Consider the following 18,809-nt stretch of genomic DNA (forward strand, 5'->3'; position numbering starts at 1 on the left):
TGGAATGTTTCACATGTTCATTCCTCCCTGGGCTCTGTCCCCTCTGCTGTCAACCTTGACTCACCAGGTCCGGTGGTCAGCTGGTCACCTTTGTCTCTCATCTCTGTGTCATTGAGCTTAGCTCAGAGGCTGGCTCTAGGCATTATGCTTATATGTGGGTACAAGTAGCAGGATTAGTCCCACTTTCAAAAGACAATAAAGGTGAAGGAAAAGAAACGTTGGTATGTCTGCTGGGGTCTTCTTAGGGGGCAGATGGCATTCTTACTGGCAGAACAGAAATTTACATGGATGAGTAAGATAAGGAAATTGGCAAGGGCTGGCAGTGCCTGGCAGTGGGTGGTGCCACTTTCACCTCTAGCTGGACAGAGGTCTTCTGCAGAGCAGAGTCACAATAGATGTTGACCTGGCAGAGGAAGTCACTGGAGTTTATTCTCCTGCCGAGCTACCTACAGGCCGAACCCAAAGTCAAGGCTGTCCCTGAATGGAGTCCTTAAAGGTCAGCCTTCCAGGTACAGGGCAGAGAGAACTGGCTGGAAAGCAGGTCTATAGAGAAAAACCCACAACAAATGCGCCAGGAATATCTCTGTCCTCCTAGCTGCCTGGGAATGACAGCAATCACAGTTATGAGGAAGAGTATGACACCTTTTCTCCTGAGTCACGGTGGCAGGCGAGCAGGTCTGGGCACACGTAATCTCTCTAGAGTAGCAGTCACTAGGCCCCCGAGACACTTTCTGCCTCGACTTTCTGTTCTCAGCTTATCCCATGGAGAAGTGTTCTGGAGGCCCCTTCCCAAAAGCTAGAACTGGGTTTACTGGTCCCAGGAGTCACAAGTGGGTCTGTCATCTGCAAACTCCAAACTTTATCTTTGTAAGAAGGTTCATGCACCAAGTCTCTAGGGTACAGCCTGATTGGTTTTCATGACCACAAACTGAATATAAGTGCTCTGCCTTGTGGCAGAAAGCCTGGGCCCAAATCCCGGGCAAGCGTACCCTGAGATCTGATGTGGTGGCTCACACCTGTAACCCAGCACTCTGGAGACTGAGGCAGGAAGTTAGCTGCGAAGCTCCAGCCAGCCTAGGCTACAGAGGGAGTCCTGATCTCAAAACAAACATGAAACACCCACCCCACCAGTTAATCACCACCCCTGAAGAAAGAATTGAGTCCAAAAGGAATTCTGTACTCTGTGGTGCTGTGATTCAGCAATGCCCACTCTAGGGTGACTGGTGATGGAGTGCCAGGGAAGCTGTTTCTGTTTTAGAATGGCCTAAGGGAGCCGGCTGGACACGGAAGTTAGTCAGGGTAACGCTGGATGACAGCCACCAGCTAGGACAACTCAGGTGGGAACAGCAGCCTGAAGCTGGAAAGGCTGAGGGGAGAGGTGCAAGCACTGCAAGTCAGCCCTGGCCTCCTTGTTTATTGCTGGGAACGGGAAGTGGGTACAAAGAAAACTAAGCTGGACCAGGCGAAGTTCCTTTAGGACAGCGCCGCCTGTCGGGAAAACGCAGAAGCCCATATGGGGGCCCACTGCGCCTGCGAGGAGCAGCCATAGACCACAGTAGGACCGCGCCCGCCTCCCTGCCTCCTCTTTCGGCATCGCGGGTGCAGGCGCAGGCCCCTTCTCCAGCCTGGGCGCTGCGGAGAGAGGCGGAGCGCCGGCAGAGGCTCTGCTGAGTCTTGGTTCCCCGGGATCTCGGCCCTCTCCGTCGGGGGTCATATTTTCATAGCCGATCTGCCTGCCACTCACTCTGTAACGGCCAATGAGGACACAGGAGCACTAGTCAAGTTGTTCCTTCTGCTGTATGGGGGAGAACAGCGCCCCCTTGTGTCCGAGCGGTGCAGCTTCAGAGAATTTGGCAACCTTACTATTGGGTTTGGGAGACTTGCAAAAAAATACTTAGTGCCCTCCTGTGTGCAGGCTTTAGTAGCAGGCGCTGACTTCTCCATAGCAGGGACTGACATTCTGGTTCCTTTGTAGGAAAGTCATTGGAGCTGACTCTTCCTTAGTTCCATGCTCCTTACCAGATGCTCCGGTAACCACCGAGCTTCATTCTCCTCTTGTGAAAAAACACAAACATGTCCTGGACCCCATATTAAAACATGATCAGGACCCTTCCCTAATCCCAAGCAGGGATCTTTCCATTTCACTTGAGCAAAAGTCGCTTGGGTGCCACTGTGCAAAAGTCTATCTGCGGCAGACTGTTCATAGACATCCATATTCAAAAAGTTCAGAACAAAAAGAGCATGATTTAATGCATTATGTGGCGATTGAGGGTAAATTTCTTCCTTTTTTATTTTTATTTTTTGAAGTTGTATTTTAAGACTGCTATGAGCCCTTTCCACAATACCTTGTCCCTGAGGATTATAAGGAATACCTGTTTTATGTACGATTTCCTATTGGATACAAAATTGTTGAAATGCCTTACTACTATATCCAGAACCATTATCAGTTTTAATAATTTTTGGTAAACCCATATACGAAAGACACTTCAAGCAGTGCATAATTACATGTTTTGTAGCTTCCCCAGGTTGTGCACTAGCCATTAAAAATCCTGAATAAGTGTCAATGGTCACATGTACATATCTTAATTTGTCAAATTCTACAATATGAGTAACATCCATATGCCATAGATGATTGGGAAGAAGACCTTGAGGGTTTACCCTAAGTGAGGGATAGGAAAATACTTTGGACGTACCCCACATCACTTAGCTATTGGATGAGCTGCTACTTTCGTAAGATTGAATTGCTTTCTTAAACTTTTGCTATTTTGATGAAGAACATGTGACTGTTGAGCCATTGCCACTTGGGATAATGCTACTATCTTTGTTAACTTATCAGCCATTGCATTACCCTCAACTAAAGGACCAGGAAGATTGGAGTGAGCTCTAATATGGCCCACAAAGCATAGCAGCTTTCTTTTGTGAATAGTGTCTTGAATTTGTTGAAACATTTTGACTTGATTGTTGTTAGTTCCAATGTTTTCACCAAAACTGTTACTATTCAAAGGAGTCAAGAACTTAGATGTTCTTTCATGAAACATATCCTTCATTAGTTTACTTTGAGAAAAAGCATTTTCAGGATTTAGTATTTTCACTTCATTAGCTTTAACTCCTGATCTTATTAGCAGCTGTAATATTTAGCATTGATTTTTTTTTATAAGGAACTTTCAGGTGAAGCAACTAGTTTGTAAAGAATTTTTAATTTCACGTGAGTTTCTTCATATCTAAGACAAAGTTCAGTGTATAAACTGCTTTCTCTTGCTTTCTTAAGGATTTTAAAGTGACTTGTTTGCTCTTATAGGTAGCTTTTTGTCATCCAACTACCGTAAAATCTTTGCACAGCTATTAGGGTAAATAAGGCATTTTACCAATGGAGCCCCAAACCGCGAAGCACCTAGTTCCGTATCCTTTCAATTTTTCATTGGAACTGACACTTAAACTCTTAGACGATTTTCTTCCTTATTCTTTTAAAAGCTGTATTTTAAGTTTACCATGAACCTATTTTCGAGAAGACAAAAGTGTTTCAGGGCAATGTCTCCATCTTTAGTGGAAAAACTACCTTTCCCAGAATGCATTTCCCTTATATCAGTCCATAACAATATGAGTCCCTTTTATGACTCCCTTATATCAGTCATTTCCCATAGTTCTTTTTGGGTCTGAGAGTCAACTGGTTCTTTTACCAGACTTGCTTGCAAATTCTTGCCCGGGAGGTTTGAACAAAGTCTTTTGCCTTTGCAATGGGAGATTTGAACAAGCATTTTACATTTTCAGCTCTGGTACATTGGGAGATTTCTATTCTCTCCTCAGCTGGCTTCAACAGGTGTCTCTCCTTCATTTGACACTGGTCCCCAATCAGAACAGCACCTGCTTCCTTAGCATGCATTGAGGTGGGCAATTTCTGATAACAACTTCCTGGGGGCTTGTGTTTGCCTTAGCCAGTCAGTGAAAAATATTTACAACAGAGTTTTTCCATAGCTCCTTCAGAGATTTTCTCCCACTGATTTTATTCTCATTTTGCTTGTTACTTTCCCCCCAGATGCAGAGCTTCAGATATCTCAGGCTGCTCTGTTCCTCTGCTAGCTGCCTTTGGAGGTAGGGGCTCCCCCCCCCCAGTCTGCCTCAAACTCTTAGCAGCTATCACAGGTCATGCAGTTTCTGGGGAGGAATCTGTCCCTTCTGTGTTTCTTCAGAGACTTTTGTTATGCCCAGATCATGTCCCCAAAGAAGCCATGGGAGACTTCAGGTACAGAATGCAAAAGCAAGATTTATTCAAATGAAGTTTACAAGCCTAGGCAGGGGGCTCATTCAAAATCTCTCACACACAGCAGGGAGGTTGGAAGGAGTGCCCCCTTTCTCTGTGAGGCTAGTTCTTAAAGGCACAGACCACATAATTCATTTCCCATAACCCGCCTCATTTCTTTGGTTCATATCAGTTCTATTTTTTAGTCTTTCATGTTATCTTTATTTCTCATTTGTTCAGCAACCGTGTTTAGGATTATTACGAGCTGTCTCTGGGGTTCGGGAAGTTTGGGACGTTTTATGACCACTTAGCCTCTGCCAGATGGTCGAATATCCTGACTCTGTGTTTTTTTGTTTCTGGAGCTGATAATGCCACCTGGGAAAAGGGGTCTAAGTTCTTATCTACACTTAGGAATCCTGGTTTAAGCTCCTCTTTGTCTGTAGGGGATAGAGTGGTGGGGGCAGAGGGGTTATTGAGGTTTCACATTTCCCCCTTTCTTTGTTCCTAGAGGGGCTCAATCATGGGCTCCTAACTTGCTCTAATTCAAGAGATTCCCATGTTCTCACTTCGGGGTCTGCATATGACTCATATTCGGTGGTCCTGACTTGTGTGTAACTCTGGTGTACCATGAGTTGTATGGTGCCCAGCCTCTGTTTCATAAATTGTACTAGTCTATAAAGGACACAGGGCCCGAAGATGAGTAAAATAAGAAGAATCACGGCGGCCCTATTAGACTAGAAATTAAGGTAGTTAACCAGGGGGACCAATTGAATAACCCCTGATACCAGGAACTCTGTTGACCTATTTGTCTATCCTTTATCCCTTTACAGATCCCATCTAGATTTTTAGTAACCACTCCTGAGTGATCAACATAGAAACAGCATTCTTCTCCTAAGGCCTTGCACAATCCCCCCTGCTGTAAGAATAACAATTCCAGGCCTCTTCGATTCTGCAGGGCAAATTGTGCCAGTGAGTCAAGAGACTTTTGAAGAAACCTAACAGAAGTTTCTAGGTTATCGAGGTTTACGTCTACTAAATGTCTTAATTCTTGAAACTTATTTTGCTGTAAAACCATGGAGGTGGCTCCTAGTCCGACTCTGGTGACCCCTAAGCCGAGGAGTGTAGTCACCTCTAGGGCTGTCAGGGCTTCTGTCTTTGATTGTGGGGCTAGTCGGGCCACTACCTCCTCATTACTATGATTTAGCACATGAGGAAGCATCAACACCAGGGCACAAGAATCATTCCATAAAAACAAAAGCTCAGTAGCCACACAAGGAGATAGTCCGGTCTTTCGACAGAGCCAGTACATACCTGCATCTGTGGGTTGGAGCCATAAAGGAGTGGTGGAATTAACCTTTTGGCACCCAGACCAATACTTGCCCTGATAATTTTCAGAGGCAACACAGGTCATATTAGTGGCAACCAATGGGAAGGAGAGCCCAGTGGGGTCCTCTATAGTTGGGTAACCCACTTGCATTTTGAAGGGCTGTTTTCCGTGTTGAAATGCCCTTTTACCCCTATGGCTCTGAGGTGGGGGGGGGCCATCTGTGCAAGTACATCCACTAGGAGGTGGTTTAGTCTGTTTGGGAGTGATTTAGGGCTAGAAACGCCATATGTACTGCTGACAGGGCAAGCCCTTTGTCCTCAGTCAATTGGTAGAGCTGGGGGGTGCCGTATCCTTGTGAGTAATGGAATAAGTGGCCCACTCTTCTGGGACCAGTTTCATTGGGGATGCTGTGATTCTAGTTTGGGGAACAGATTGCATAGGCCCAATAACTTGGGGCTCCTGGGAAGGCTGCACACTCGTTATTGAGAAAAGCAACCCCTGTTCTCATCCCTCCTGATATAACCGGAGGCCCCACATCCCTCCCATATCCCAGTTGACAGCCTCTTTTCCTGTCACTGTAATGGTCACCTGGATTGGGTTGCATCTGTATTTGGAGCACCCTCCATACAGGGGGTTGGCTGCAAGACAAGTCTGAGCGACTCGTTGAACCCTGAGATTACCTGTTAGTATTATCCAGTGTCCTGTCCCGGTTTGCTCACATCCCCAGTCAGCACAGTAATCATTATCTGCACCCCCACACTGAGTTACTTCCTTTGCAGTTCTGTTGTTTCCAGGGCATACGTTAAAAGGGGTGTCTCATAGCACAGCTCTCTTTAGTGCATGAGAACATCCTGGTCTTTTTGGGTCGCTAGTCAAAGTGAGAGCGCATCCCTTGGTTCCACTGCATTCTGGTCATCTTTTGTGGGCTGGTGTCCAATCTCCTATGTCCCAGGAACCTCGGGCCAAGTCACAGAAGTCGAAATAAAGCTGGGGCCACCATACTCCAGGAACTGTCTCGCGAGTGGTGCTGTTAAGGACCTCCCAATTACCGGCATTGACCACTGCCCACGTCACCTTCTGGGGTTGGTGAGGATTGAGCATTGTCCTGCTTCCTGCCTGGAGGGTCCCCGCCAGACATAGTAACAGGATTGGGATCATGGCATTGGAACTTGAGTTTCAAGGGGTCAGTAGGATGTTTGGACACTCTCCAGGTTTCGTCTGGATGTTCCTCAGACGCAGGCACCACAGGTCGGCGTGGGTGTGGTGGATCCAAGTGGAGATGCCGTCCACTTTGAGGGCCCTTGGGGTGGTCAAGATGAGGAGGTAGGGTCCTTTCCACCATGGCTCCAGGGATCTGCACTGATGTGTCCGGATCAGAACCCAATCTCCAGGCTGGTAACTGTGAAGCTCAGGGATAGAGGAGGGTGAGTATAGGGCCCACAGTCGAGACCAAATGTCTTCCTGCACTCGGGACAGAGCTTTTAGACTCTCAAGAAGGTCTACTTCTTCTGGTGGCAGAATCAATTCAGTCTGGAGGCTAGGCACAAGAGGTGGAGGTAGACCATACATTATTTCAAAGGGTGTCATCCCCAGTTGATAAGGGGAGTTCCTTACGTGGAACGAGGCAAAGGGGAGGAGAGTTACCCAGTCACCGCCAATCTCTAGGGCTAATTTGGTGAGGGTCTCTTTTAGGGTCCAATTAACCCTTTCAACTTGTCCAGAACTTTGGGGCTGTTCCTTTGTGGCTTCATTAAGGGAGCGAGCAATTTTGGTGTACCCCAGAATCCAGAGTCTACAAAACCCCGCAGAGCCCAGGAACTCTCTGACTTGTCTGACTGTTTTAGGTACGGGTATCTTTAACACCGTTTCTTTTCTGGCCTCTGACAGCCATCTTTTTCCTTGTTTCAGTACATATCCCAGGTAGGTTACCTGTTTCTTGCAGATCTGAGCCTTTTTCGCAGAGGCTCGATAGCCTAGTGCCCCCAGTGTTCTTAGAGGGTCCTTTGTTCCCCTGAGGCACTCTTCTTCTGACTTAGTGGCTATCAGTATGTCATCTACATATTGTAGGAGAGAGACATGGGGGTGCTGGGAGTGATACTCACTTAGGTCTTCCTGGAGGGCCTCATCAAATATGGTGGGCGAGTTCTTGAATCCTTGTGGCAGCCTCGTCCAGGTCAGTTGCCCGCTTATTCCAATATCTGGATCATGCCACTCAAAAGCAAAGTAGCCCTGGCTGCTCGGGGCAAGTGGAAGACTAAAGAAGGCATCCTTTAAATCCAGAACAGTATACCATTTCTTGTCTGGTGGGAGCATACTTAGCAGGGTATACCGGTTAGGTACTGTGGGGTGAATGCCTATTAAAACATTTTAAATGCCATATTCTGTAGATCTCTGAAGGATTTGAAGATGACCTGTCTATCTAAAATATAACTGCTCGATCTTGAAAACACACCTAATATGAAAACAAGTCTGATTGTAATATCTAACTACTAACTTTTATTTCTTTATATCCTAATAGTTGGTAATAATAACATTCAAGGATCAGCAGATTGCATTACATTGTTAAATGAATGGTATAAGTACAATATCTAGAACAAGATTAGAAATATATGTATGGCATTTTCTAACAATATCAATCTCAATATATATAATTTGTACATAATATAAAAAAATCCAATCCAATGTAAAGTATTTAAAACTAGTAATTGCCTTGTTTTAAAACAATAACCTTGGCCAGGCGGTGGTGGCGCACGCCTTTAATCCCAGCACTCGGGAGGCAGAGGCAGGTGGATCTCTGTGAGTTTGAGGCCAGCCTGGTCTACCAAGTGAGTTCCAGGAAAGGTGCAAAGCTACACAGAGAAACCCTGTCTTGAAAAACCAAAAAAAAAAAAAAAAAAAAAAAAAACCAATAACCTTAAATCTAATCCCCTTTGCATAGCCCTTTTCCTAACCCTTAACCACAACTTGTAACCAACCCTCCTAGACAATGAAAATTATCCCAGACCCAAAACCCATTAAAAGACCAAAAAAACACCCACCCTACACCACCTCTTTGGGAATGTGGGCGTCATATTCTTAAAATTGCTTCTTGCTGGATATGGGTGAACATGTCTTTATTCTGAAAAGAAAAAAATTGGGTTAACTGTCAAATTCTAGGAAAGGTATCTATATCCTTTGTTGTCCAGTCTGTGCATAATGCCAAAGTTCAGGGTTTATCTCAAGTCCTTATTCAAGTAATCTTTGAAACTGGATCATCTCAGCTAGCCCTCTCAAAATTGCTCTGAGCAGTTTGTAGTCCAAAGCTGATCTGTAGATGATGTTTGTCAGCTTAGTGACATTATTATTGTACACATGGAATTGTTGTTGTTGTGGGGCCCCATCTTCTTCCTAGAGACTTCAGTTGATGTTAGGCCTGGTTGTGATTTCCTGCAGAAAACTGATAAGAGACTCGAACACAAAGACATGTATAGGCAGCTAATTGAACCCTTTTTTCTAGAATTAGTTAGTACTCTATATGACCATTAATATCTTAACAAACTTTAAAATATGTATATATATAAAATTCATACTTTAAGAAAAGTTTAAAGAATCAGAATAGAATCAAAGAATTGAGGTTAGGAGTAATAGAATAGTCCCTTAATTAATTTGGTTTTTCTCCTGCCCCATATCAGAAGATCGCTCTTTCTTCTGGCATGATACAGGGAGTTTGCATTTTCCTTTTAACAACATGCTTGACTTTAAAGAAGGAGAGAGACATTCTCCAATTCCAAAGCCAGCTTTAAATTTTAATTGAACTGGGACTACAAGAAGACCAATAGTGTTAAATTTCTTTAGAGGAGAGTAGAAACAAACATTTAGGAAGACTTATGAAAGTTTATAGATGATATACCAATAGGCCATTTTACTCTTTTTTGGGACATTTTTTCTAGATGATTTGTCCTTTTTCTTCAGATGTCTCATTTGTCCAGTGTTCTTCAGATTCCTTAGCCTTCATTCTCCTAAAAGACAAAAACAAAACCCTTTCCCCAAATCTAACTTTGTGGAGGTTTCCTTTTGGAAAGTTATATCTGATTAAAGGAAAAGCGTGTGTTAATGGTATAAGTTAGTTTAAATTGAATGGCCACACTGGTTGATGAACTATCACCTCTTCTAACTAAGAAGTCTCGCTTGTTCAAATCGAACCTTTATCAATTTTGATGGTATTCACAGCTTATCTTCTCCTGTAGAAACAAAAGCAAAACTTCATGCCCAACGTAACATATCCTGGTTTTCATTCTGAGATCAGCACATCCTTAGAGTATATAGGCTGATTTAATTATGTAGTTTTTTCTATTATCCAATGTCTCTCTGCAGCTGTTGTTCCTTTCTCATTAGCACTGAGAAAATTCAAAGTTAATAGAGCATTATGCAGTCTATTTGGGGGGGGGGGTTGTTACCCCTTTCTGTTTATTAGCATATCCTTTAGAGTTCTGTTTGATCTTTCTATAACTGCTTGGCTTGTAGGATTATGTGGTATACCTGTAATATGCTTTATATTATAATAAGCAAAAAAACTGTTTCATTTTAACAGAGACATATGATGGAGCATTATCAGTTTTGATTTGTGCAGGTATACCCATGATGGCCATAACTTCTAGCAAATGAGTGATTACAGAATTAGCTTTTTCAGAACTCAAAGCAGTTGCCCATTGAAATCCTAAGTATCAATGGTATGGTGTACATGTTTCAATTTTCCAAATTCTGCAAAGTGAAACACATCCATCTGCCAGATTTCATTCCTCTGAGTACCCTTTGGGTTAAATCCTGCTGTTAATGGCATCTGATTGTAAAAGGAACAAGTAGGACTTTTCCTTACAATTTCCTTGGCTTGTTGCCAGGTTATGGAAAAATCCTTTTTTAAACCTTTACTATTGACATGATGTTTTTATGAAATTCTGAGGCCTCCAGCACATTTTCTATCAATAATTTATCAATTTCATCATTACCTTGTGCTAGATGGCCTGGCAGACCAGTATGGGATCAGATGTGAGTTATATATAAAGGATGACTTCTTTTCTTGGTTGTATCTTGTAACTGAATAAATAGTGAAGTTAATTCTGACTCATCAGGGATAAATTCTGCAGTCTCAATACTGAGAGTCAGTAACTATGTTGAGAGGTTCTGAAAAATCCATTAATACCAACAGAATAGCATACAATTCCAATTTTTGAACTGAATTATAAGGACTTTGAACCACTTTACTTAAATTTTCTGATTTGTAACCTGCCTTTCCTTGTTTGTTTGCATCTGTATAAAATGTACGAACTCCAGATATGGGTTTTTCCCATACAATCAGCTCTCTTTATAAGATCAATTCTATCACTTTGGGGATATTTGCTGTTAATTTCTCCCAAAAAATTACTGCAAGCTCTTTGCCAAGGTTCACTTTCTGTTCATAATTTTTCAATGTCTTCTTTAGCTAAAGGTAGGACAATTTCTGCTGGGTCTATTCCTGCTAATTGACAAAGTCTCAATTTTACTTTCCAAATCAAGTCAGAGATTCTTTCCACATACGTTTTTAATTTTTTATTTTGCTTATTTGGTAAAAATATCCATTCTAATATAATATCTTCCCTCTGCATTAATATTCCTGTAGGAGAATGCCTAGAAGGTAAAATAACCAAAATGCAATCCAGCTTTGGATCAATACAATCCACGTGCCCTTCATGTACTTTCTTTTCTACCAAGGCCAATTTTTTTCTCAGCTTCAGGTGATAATTCTCTTGGACTATTTAAGTCCTTATCACCTTCTAAGGTTTTGAACAAATTATTCAGTTCATCATTTTTTACCCCAACGATAGTTCATAGATGAGAAATGTCTCCAAATAATCTTTGAAAGTCATTAAGAGTCTGTAGTCGATCTCTCCTAATTTGCACCTTTTGGGGTCTAATTTTTTGTAGCTCTATTTTATATCCTAAATAATTTGACCCGTCCCGAGGGCCAGGTTATTTGATGAGACCCGAGGAGGCACCTCCTGAAAGATCAATGGGGGCGAGAGAGAAAGGAGACCAGGCGCATAAAAGAAGACAAAGTCAGTCTGAGTCATGTCAAGGTCTCGTTTATTGCAAGGGGAGTCAGGCTTATATATGCTAGGGGCTAGGAGAAGTAGATAGGGGTATGGAAAGTTACTAGGAGGAAGTTAGGGTAAGGTAGGGTTCAGGAAAAGGTCTCTTTGTTCCAGGGCCTGATCAACGGACCATACAGCAAACCATTATGTTTCAGGGAGTTGATCAAAAGGTACATACTGTGGTTTTGTTGAAAAATGGTTGCTACTGAAACTGTTAACGGAAGGTTAGGTACACAGCTTTTTCCCATGAGAATCAGTTAGGCTACTTGGCTCCTGACAATAATTAATAGAATCTCCTCTTTGTATCTTTTCAGGAGCAATTTGTAATCCCCAGCAAGGCAAAATTTTCTTTACTTCTTCAAACATTCTTTCTAAAGTATCTACATTTGAGTCAGCTAGCAAAGTATCATCCATATAATGATAAATTTTAGATTTAGGAAATTTTTTACGTGTCACTTCTAATGGCTGTTATACAAAATATTGGCATAGGGTTGGACTATACAACATTCCATGTGGGAGGACCCTCCATTGATATCTCTTAACCAGTTGAGAATTATTATAAGTAGGCACCATAAACACAAATCTTTCTCTGTCTTTTTCTTGTAAGGGTATTGAAAAGAAACAGTCTTTTAAATCAATAACTATGAGAGGCCATCCTTTAGGTAACAGAGTAGGCAAAGGAATTCCAGAATGTAGAAAGCCCATTGGCTGAATTACTTTGTTAATTGCTCTAAGGTCTGTTACCATTCTCCATTTACCGAATTTCTTTTTAATAACAAATACAGGAGAATTCCAAGGGCTGGTTGATTCTTCAATATGCCAAGCATTTAACTGTTCTTCTACCAGCTCTTCTAAAGCCTGGAGTCTTGCTATTATTAAAGGCCACTGATGAACCCATATAGGCTTGTCTGTTAACCATTTTAAAGGTAGAACTGTTGGCGTCTTTGGAAGATCATCAGTTGTTGTGCCCTGTTCTTGTACAATCTGGATGGCTGGTGACCACTCATTAGAATAATACCTTCTAATATTTCTCTCAGGAACATGTGCTAGTTTATGATTTGTTTCTGAGGTTAAAGGGATGTTAATCTGAATATTCCATTGTTGCAACAGGTCTCAACCCCACAGGTTCATAGCTATGTTAGCCACATATGGTTTTAATTTTCCTCTCTGTCCTTCTGGACCTATACATTCAAGCCATCTTGCATTCTGTTTCACTTGAGATAATGTTCCAATTCCTAACAGTTGAACATTTACCTCCTGAAGAGGCCAAGTTGGATGCCAAAATTCTGGTGCAATTAGGTCACTTTAGCACCTGTGTCTCCCAGACCAGACAACAAAACACCATTTATTCTTATTGTTAATTTTGGTCTTTGTTCATTTATAGAAGTTTTCCAAAAATTTTTCTTTATGTTTTCTCCTGAATTTTCTGTTCTCTCTGACTCAGCTGTTTCATCACCCCGAGCAGCTTGGTTTATTCCAATAGGCATTTGGTTATTTAATTGCTCTGAGTAGGGGTTTCCTCTATGGCTGCAGGAAAGATCTGAACTGGATTTGCTGTGGGGGCTTGCCTGAGGCCCCTCTGGGAGTTTCCCAAAGACTGAGGCAAAGTATTACCTTGTCTGTCCCTTGTTGATCTATATTAGTTGGTCCAGTGTTTTCCCTTACCACACCTTTTGCAAACTCCAGAAGGAAGGGGAATTCTGTTGCCATTGTTCCTTGAAGAAACATTGTTTTTAGGAATGCCCTGTTTATAGTCCCTTTTCAAATGTCCTTGCTTTCCACATCCAAAACATCTGACATTCCTCAAACCTCTTTAAAGTGCTTCTTTTGTCCACATATCATCATGGTCATGAGCCTCAACATTAAACGTGTCTCTAATCCAATCTTCCAAGGGTGGAGATCTTGCCATTAATGGCCTGATTATTCTCTTGCATGCTTCATTTGCATTCTCAAAAGTCAAAGATTCGATTACTATCTTGCTAGCTTCTGAATTCGGGACCATTCTCTTTACTGCTGAAGTCAGTCTTTGTAAGAAATCCATGAAGGATTCTTTTGGGCCCTGTATAACCTTTGTAAATGACTCAGTTTTCTTTCCTGATTCCTCAAGTCTGTCTTGTGCATTCAAGGCTGCCATTCAACATAAAATTAGGGTTTGGATGTCATATAAACATTGTGTTTGTATTGCAGCATATTGGTCTTCTCCATTAAGCTGATCATGGAAGATTTGTATACCTTTAGCCCTCCATTGATTTTCTATGTTTTTAGCTTCCTCTTTGAACCACATTTGCCACTGCAGCTGTGCCACCGGTTCCAGAACAGCATTTACCAGCTCTCGCCAGTCTGTGGTATAATCTTATTATAAGTTGACCAGGAGTTTAACATTTGCTTTACAAATGGGGAATACATGCCATAAGATACTATTGCCTCCTTAAACCTTCGTAAATCTAACATTTCAATTGGAGTCCAAATATTTTGTGCATTCACTTGACCAGGTAGCTGCTGTACGGTTACCAGATAAATTAAGGGTGATTGTATGAAAATAGGCTTTCTTTCGGTAACCTTATAATCCAATCCTGAAATATTTTCACTGCTAAATTCTTCTGTCTGAATCTGAATTTCTCTATAATTCATTTAAACAGGTTTAACAGGTTTTTCTAAAGCTTTTATCCTGACACATAAATTGACTATCTTTTTAAATAGTAAAAAAAGGATAAGGAAAGTAATAATGTGTATAATCCCATCAACATTAATCTTCTCATATAGTTGTTCCATTTTGAGACTGCCTAAAATTTTATCAAACAAAGTCCAATTTTCTTCTAATGTACACATCAAACCCATTTTTTTTAAATGTGGAAAAAAATTTTTCTTTTAAATAGCTTTTCCCTTTTAAAATATCTGATATCTTAATTGAATTACCAAGTCTGCGTAGAACAGTAGAATCTGAGGATATTTCAAAACAGCTACCTAGTGTCCGAGGTGTGAATACAGAGAGAGAGAGAGAGAGAGAGAGAGAGAGAGAGAGAGAGAGAGAGAGAGAGAGACAGAGACAGAGACAGAGAGAGAGAGAGAGAGAGAGAGAGAGAGAGAGAGAGAGAGCAAGAAAACGTAGCCACGAGTTCTGGCTAAAAGCTTAAATCCAGCCACGCTCTCCCGCTTGAGTCAAGTAGAGCCTGGGCTCCAGCTTCCTTAAGCTTCGACCACATGCGTTGGTGTTTCCATGTAGCTGTTGCAATTACAGTTGAGTGCAGCTGAACAGTAGCTCCGGCAGGCCTGACTTGTTCATAGCATCAGATGTGGGTAACACTTGTAGGTACGGTTGGTCAGGCCTTGGGCCTACGCTGAGCTAGGCCCAGGCAGGGAGCTGGGCCCACGGAAGCGAAGAGCTGGGCCAGGCCACCGAGCCAAGGCCAGCCAAGCAAGTTTTTAATGAATTTTTGCCACGTTGGGCACCAAATGTAGATGTAACAGTCTTATTAAATAAGAAACACAGAGCCAAATGCAGAGTTAAAAGTCCAAGAGGTCAGAGCAGTAGCTAAGAGCTAATATTAAAAACCCTTTTTCTTACCCTTCCTGCCACTACCGCCCTTTCCCTCAGAAAGAGACCTACTTCCTGTGTATCTGTCTTTTTATTGACTTTCTGTTCTGCCTTCTCATTGGTTGTAAACCCAACCACATGACCTCCTCGTTATTGCCTGTCTATACAGACCTCCAGGTCTTCTATGGTTGGTATTGAGATTAAAGGAGTGTGTCTCCATGCTGGCTGTATCCTTGAACACGCAGTGATCTGTCTGTAATGTGATTGGGAATAAAGGTGTGCGCCACCACCACCTGGCTTCTGCTATGGCTTGCTATTAGCTCTGACCCCCAGGCAACTTTATTTATTAACATACAAATAAAATCACATTTCAGTACAAATAAAATATCACCATAATAGTGTAACAAAATTAACTTTAAATTTGTATCATTGTACCAAAATCCATGTCAATGCAAAATATCTGTGATTAATAGCTGTCTTTTTATTCTATATTCTTATATTTCTCTAAATTATAACAAATATCCATAACCCATCAAATAACCAAAGACCACACACACATCCCCTAACTCCTGGGAATGTGTGCATACTTTTTTCCATACTGTTTCCTGCTGTGTGTGAGTGAAGGCATCCCAAGGGGTCCCTAAATAAATTCTGAGATAATGATCAATTCCTGGGTAGATCAGAAGTAACGTTTGTTGATAGATATCACCTGTCAAGATTCAGGAGGTCTCCATTGTTCAAACCTGATCTATATTATTCCTGAAGGAATCTATACTCTCTTATCTCCTGTGGGAACAAAACTCAAAAGCACTTTTTATTTCCATTTGACAAAAAATATTTTTTGACTTTTTATTAAGTTAAGGCATTTCTGAAGTATCTAGATTGGTTCAATTTAACAGTCCAAGTCACATTTCCATGTCTTTTAGCAGCTGTCTTTTGCTTCTCAACAATCAAAAAATTAAAAATCAACACAATAACATACAGGATTCAGAAACCCTGTGTATTTCCAATCTCTTTGTTTTTAATATTTTATTTCTCTCTTTAAAGACTTTATTATATTTTTATGACTATCTATACCCTTTCTCTTCACTCTCCCAAGCCTATGCACATTTTTTAAAACACACTGTGACCCATTTGGAGTTTTGTTTTTTAATTTGAATCCGTTTCTGTTGTGGATCTGTAATCCTTTTTTACCAGAACAGTGTTTAAATTGCTCAACAGGCATGGGTAGGACCAAAGCAGCAGCTTTGGTGGCTGACTCCACCCAGCTCACCTTTTCAACATGGTGGAGGTACCAACAAGAGTCACATTTACCTCCCCAACTCTGGGACACAGTATTAAGTAGCATGTAACTGTGTTCTTAAGCCCACAACTATACTCTCAAACCCATAGGTAGCAGTTGGGAGAAGCCTGTTTGTAACATGGCCCATGAGATACCGTGGGAGTTCGTGATGTTCAGCTGAGTCCTACTACAGCCAGGGGATTTTTTTCTGCATGTTCTGTACTGTGGTCTGCAATAAGAGACATGAACTAGGGAGCTGCTCTTGGCTCCATTTTAGAAGCTTTTCTTAAAGCCATCTCAGGGTTTGTATGGAAATTCTTGCCCCATATTGGGCACCAAATGTAAACAGATGAGTCTCCTCACCCACTAGTTCCCAAATAATCATTCAGAGTTTTATATTAATTATAAATGTGTGGCTGATGGCTTAGGCTTATTACTAGCTACTTGTTATATTTAAGTCAACCCATTTCTATTAGTCTATGTATTGCCACATAACTGTGGCATTACCAGTCCTCTGGCATGTTGCTCCTTGGGCAGCTGGCTGGCATCTCCTAGATTCTGCCCTTCTTCTCTTGTAACTCTGCTTGGATATCCCACTTGTTTCTATCCTGCCTTGCCATGGGCCAAAGCAGCTTTATTTATCAACCAGTGAGAGGAACACATATTATCAGCATACAGAAAGATATCCCACAGCAACTTATTTTTACCTTTTTTAGTGGCTGAAGAATTCAGGAAAATAGTATTCTAGCTTCACATGAAAATTACATGGAATTCAAAATTCAGTGCTCATCAAGGTTTATGAACACATGGCCTCTTGATTATAGTGACTTTTGCCTGCATGTACTGTTGAGTGCCTGTGATGTCCACTATAAGGTCTTCCAAGCCCAAGATACCCATCCTCTGGCCCTTTGTATTACTGATCTTAGACTTTCTGCTTCCTATGTTTCTTGACTGCTGACCTTGCTTTCCCTGGGGTGAGACCCACCCTGCTCCTGGAACCTCTTCACTCAGTTCTCCACTCATGTCCAGACCTCTTGACTCTTCTCTTCTATACCTTGAGAGTCTCCCCTACTTCATGCACACTGTCCTTATCCTTCTTGGGGGTAGAGAGATGATGGAGATCTGACTTTTACTGCTATAGTGAGAGCAGGGTGTATTTATGACTAAAATAAGATTCTGTTCTTAGCTTTGCATGTTTCTCCATTTGTAGGAAGTGGGGCACTAGGTGAGACATACCCATTGCCATGCAGCACAAGTACCTTCCTTTTTGCAAGTCCCCAGGTCTTTATGAGGTAAATATGTGATTTACCATTTACCCTCACAACATAAAGGAAGATATTATTACAGCCTATGAGACCCACTCCAGGGCTGCAGAACAGGGCTCAAAGAGAAAGCCACTGCATAGTAAAACTCAGGACATTTATCTGAGGGGGGTTTTTAGGAATGGAATGAATTCACATGCATTCTGTTGGTTACTTTCTTTTTTCTGTCATGTTGAGTCTTCCTTAGTCTCTCATATTGGCTTCTCACATGCTGTTACACTCATGTTGTTGTCCCTTGTTGCTCCACTTTATCTTGTCTTTTTACAGTTTACATATCCCAAGTAATTATTTCAGGCAATATAAGAGTCATAAAAAGGTCACATTCCAAAGGTAAAGATTGCGTGTAACTTCTAATTATCTAAGAACACCTACAGCCCTCATTAGGGACTGCAGAGTTAAGTTATTTTCTGTAGCCTTGACTAATCAGAACATATTTTCACAAACTGAGGTTAGGAATGGTGCAAGGTCTTAGTCATTTGTAAGCTAGCAATAATTGGGCTTTTTATTTACAACCTAGCCAAACAGTCGTGTGGCCTTGTGAACTAAAAGATTGGGAATGATTATCTAAAAAACCATTAGTAAGGCATCTGGTCTCATCTAGAGCTCTTTTCAACCCTAATATCACCTTATGATGCACAAGAAACTTGTGACTGGCTCTTGGACTCAAATGTTTTTCTAAATCATAAATATGAGCTGTGACAAAAAAGTTTTTTAGTGGAACTCAATAGACCCTGACTGTGTCAAAATTATACAACATCTTCCTGACAATCCACAGATAAATGCCCATTAAATTGAGATGCAAACATGAGATAGACACACTACAATACAGGCAATGGGGGACTCCCCACGTATAAATACATCATATCAGATACAAGAGAAGAGCATGTAGCAGCAACAATATGAAGGCACAGCATAAGCAAAAGACATTCTGGAGTCTGTATTCTCATAAGCCTTGCTTGAATGAGACGTTCCCATCAGAGAGCTGAACTTCTGGTAGGC

The sequence above is a fragment of the Peromyscus californicus genome, unplaced genomic scaffold (genome assembly GCF_007827085.1).
Source record: "Peromyscus californicus insignis strain IS unplaced genomic scaffold, ASM782708v3 Scaffold_6__1_contigs__length_162567912, whole genome shotgun sequence".
Lineage (NCBI taxonomy): Eukaryota > Metazoa > Chordata > Mammalia > Rodentia > Cricetidae > Peromyscus > Peromyscus californicus.